This window comes from Bombyx mori, chromosome 3 (genome assembly GCF_030269925.1).
Source record: "Bombyx mori chromosome 3, ASM3026992v2".
Lineage (NCBI taxonomy): Eukaryota > Metazoa > Arthropoda > Insecta > Lepidoptera > Bombycidae > Bombyx > Bombyx mori.
The window spans coordinates 7,401,141-7,405,819 of NC_085109.1; positions in this window are offsets into that span (position 1 = coordinate 7,401,141).

Sequence of the window (4,679 nt, forward strand, 5' to 3'; positions counted from 1 at the left end):
TATTCGATGGTATACAACACAATTGAGACATCGATCGCATTCGTCTAGAGTCTAGGTGGAAGGCAGCATTCACGTAATGTATGAGCTCAGGTAACTTCTTAACATTGGTGGTCCACGTGCTAGCAATCTATGCGAATAATGGGTTTATTTTCAAAGATTAACTTAAATGTGTTTAAAGTGCTCCATTACAAGCGCGACATTATTATTTCTAGGTTGGCGACCTGTAAGCGTTCATATATCCCGGTTCTAATGTGGTATATCAACTTTAGAACGACTTTTTTTCAAATGCGATGAGCTACACATACATAAGGTATGCGCCTTCATGAAGAACAACCGGTTGTGCAGAACGAAATGATTTCATAAAATCCATTAAGTTTTACTTACGCGAAAAAGAGTTAGCATTAACTAACGTCTTGTGTTTATACGGGCTTTTGCTAAAGATTTTTCGTGAATTTGAATTTTCTCTTAAATATTTTTTTTCCTCCCAAGCTGAGAGCCTTAAGAGGCTATTTCAGCGTATCCTTAACTAGTAGGTCAACTCACGGGGCTCAAACCTGATGACGTTGCTAACACGAACCCTAGCAAGAGCCGTGCTTTGCAGAATTCGCGACAAGTCGGAAACGCGACCCACTGAGAAGATCCGGCGAGAAACTCCGTGGACTGTGTCTGAGGGTTGCTTTTATTAGGTACCTATAATTTCACCACCCGAGTCATAATGCATGCAATTCTAATATTTCGGTAATATTTTATATACATCATTAAACGCTTTGCTGCGAAATACAGTCATTTATTAAAATAATTCACCTATCGTTAATGATGTTGGATGATTTGAAGACATATATAAGTTATTATATTATATCCCTTATCCCCCATGGCTAAAGCTATTCATGAATTTAAATAAATATTCAAATAAATTGTAAGCTTAATTTAGTATCTAATTGCTTATTAAAAATGATCAGGAAGTGATTGATCAAACGGCTGTTAAGAGCATTTTAAATCAATTCTATGAAATTTAAGATTCAATTGAAGACTTTTAATGAAATTGATATAAGATATTTTTAATTGTATTTCCCTTGAGGATGATCTTCATGCGACTTCAATGGTAGGGTGATTAAATAATAATCATAATGAAGGAGCGATAAGGAAACAACTGCAACTACCCACTCGGCTTAAGAACATGGCCATGATAAAACATTCTTGGTTAAGGATTTAATATTATTGATACTATTACTTCATCGTGGAAGTCGTACGTGTTCATTTTCATATTAGGTAAATAATTATATGTCTACTTATTTAGATTGAGCGTTTTCTCTATTACTGCCACTGACGCTTTGGTTGAGTTTGTTGAGTTACTATTTTAAGTTAAGTTACCACCGATTTTTTTTTCCAGTTTTAATAGATACAATCATTTTGTAACCAACTTAGTAATAAGCGGTCAACTAACCCGAACTAGGGCTTCAGTAGTCCAGAGGAACTAAATCGCTTCTGAAATTCTGCTATGGAAGGACGCGGGAACCCTCCATTAGCAAGTTTTCTCAAGAAAACCTTTACGTATGTATTCCGTAAAGGTCACGATCCTCAGCACTGAGGAACACGACGCACGGAGGAGGAGTAATAATTAACGTACTAAAGATTGCTGATCTAGTCAATTCTAAGAAGTTGAAAATAAAAATTTATAAAAAATGGTTTATTTAACTTTAATCTAAAGAGTGCACTCAAAAGAGGTATTGTTTTCATAAGAGAAAGGATTACGTTTGTACGGGATGCCGTTTAACCATGTTGGATAAGCGGACGAAGGACTCCTTCGAGAGTATAGAGCTTGCTAACAATTGTTGAAGCGTTCCCGAGTTCTTACAGATCAAGGGCAGCTGCTAGTACCTCTGTCACCGAATTGGAATCTTGCTCCGCTGAGACGACCAGGCGAGAAACGCAATGAAGTATAGGACTATAGGCTTAATGCCGCGTTGAACTCAACGGCTTATTTGACGAGTACCGTGACTTTTATTTGGTTGCTGCTCGCGTTAATACTCCTTCTCCTCGCGTCGTTTCCTCACTGCTGAGGGTCGTGACCATTATATGTCGACAGGATTTTGCTCCTTGTAATGTCCCGCCAGCGCCTCTGATCATTGGCCGCATGAAGGGCGTCATGGAATGGGATCTTTAGTGTGGTGCGAATTTGGTCGAACCATCTTGTCGGACTGCGCCCGCGCGTTCTCTTGCCCTCGATCTTCGCGTTAATACTAGCGGTATCCAATATCGTTGAGGACGATGGATTAGGAGGAACCGTAAGGAGGTGTCGATGGCGTCGACGGACGTTGGCTGATGCGGGAGCCGGGTTGAGGGTGTACTTGGCGATCATAACAGGTTACCGTGCCGTGGTGTTGACGCTACGTAGGGTTCTGATGCCGTCTTTAGTTATTTAAAAGATGTATGTACTTATCATTGTAGCAACTGAATATTATTTCCATATAATCTCCATCAGGTTGTAGTGTCTTTCGAGGTTACCTTTCATGGTCATTTATATCACTACCTATAGTGCGTTGTACTAGTAAAAAGTAAACAGATACAAACAAATAGCGTTTTTCACTGTCAGTCAGGTTTTATGTGGGCTTCACTTTGGCAAATCATTCAGTCAACCAGATAAAAGAATCTTATTATAACGCTAACATTATACTTAATATTATTAAAGAAAATATGTATATCAAAATGCTTAGAGTATCCAAACATGTTACTATGTAGTTTAAATATTATATAACTCGTGATTACATAATATTATCTTTGCTTGTTTGTTTGAATTTTGTAGTATATGATGAGCGAGAGAATGCGTTCTCAGGAAGTTAATATCCAATAGACATAACTATGGTAGGAAGCCGCTCAAACTCACAACAAATCCACACAATAATATTTGAGGAAAAGTACATCACAAGTGAAATTAGATTAAGATGGTGATCCAAAGAATGCACGATAAGAATATAAAAGTAGTATTTTGAGATTTTTTAAATCGCACCTCTGCTATTAGGTATATTTTAGAGCTTAAACAGAAATCGTCTGACCTTAGGTCGTCTCTTCTCGTCTAAAACGTGGTAAAAGTAATTAATTAGAACCTTGCTTCAAATTAATTGTTTCTGTATCTCATTCTCTCCCTGTTATTTTGTTTTCGATGAATTGTCATATAAACCTTAACTTTAAATTTCATTTGTTTGTATCCAGTACCAGGTGGACTGACGACTTAGTGCGCACGGCGGGAAGTCGTTGGATGCGGAAGGCGGAGGACCGCATTCTGTGGAAGGCATTGGGGAAGGCCTATGTCCAGCAGTGGACAGATAAAGGCTGATGATGATGATGATGTATCCAAATTTGTTTGTGATCTCGGTAGACGTCTTCTACAGCTATTTGTCGGGTTCAATGTAAATCGAAACTATCAACCAACCAAACTAACTCTTATGAAACCAAACACACAAATAATCATTTAAATTAGTATAGTTTCCTTGTTACACTCAAAAACCTGGAATTCGATTCCAATGGTATCTTTTTTTTTTCATAAAAACCTAATTTGATTGTTTATTCTTCGTACACACAAGTAGAAAGAGTAAAATAAGTCACACATTTAGCCGTAGGTAAACCCTATATTCCTAATTTCATCACTGTTAGCTATTTAATAATTTAGATGTCTACTTTAAGATTAATATTATTCAGCTTCACACATCAATTCATATTACTGGTGATGCGTTAAGAGTGAAAGGCAAATATCAAGAATAAAATTTATTGAGAGTAGGTAAGTAGGTGAGTATTGTTAGAACAGCTTAATAACCAATCACATGTACATTAAATGTCAACTTATTGAATATTAAGTGTGGAACATTTGTGGAACTTGTTACTTTAATTATTTACAAGCCAATTTTCAAACTTGATTTTTTCTTCTTCCTCCAAAGCTAAGTATGTCTATTTTCTTAACATTAACGTTAAATAAGCGTATCCCATCCTCGTAGAAAAAAAAGAAACTGCTGCACTATATTCAATCCGTGTACAATCACGTAGTTATGCTTATAATACTATTCCAATCATTTTGTTCAATTTACAAACATGATTACGTAGTTTCTGATTTCGTTAATTTTTATGATGATCGCAACCTTACAGCCCTGTATTTTAATATTGATTGTTTCTATTGTAATACAACCTCACTATCTTTGAAGTCGTCGTGGCCTAAAGGATATAAGACGTCCGGTGCATTCGTATTTAGCGATGCAACAGTGTTCGAGGCGGGTACCAATTTTTCTAATGAAATACGTACTTAACAAATGTTCACGATTGACTTCCACGGTGAAGGAATAACATCGTTTAATAAAAATCCAACCCGCAAAATTATAATTTGCGTAATTACTGGTGGTAGGACCTCTTGTGAGTCCGCGCGGGTAGGTACCACCACCCCGCCTATTTCTGCCGTGAAGTAGTAATGCGTTTCGGTTTAAAGGGTGGGGCAGCCGTTGTAACTATACTTGATACCTTAGAACTTATATCTCAAGGTGGGTGGCGCATTTACGTTGTAGATGTCTATGGGCTCCAGTAACCACTTAACACCAGGTGGGCTGTGAGCTCGTCCACCCAATTAAGCAATAAAAAAAAAGTACGACCGAGAATAGGGTGTGTCATTGGCTTCAAGTTACCACATTAATGTTCAT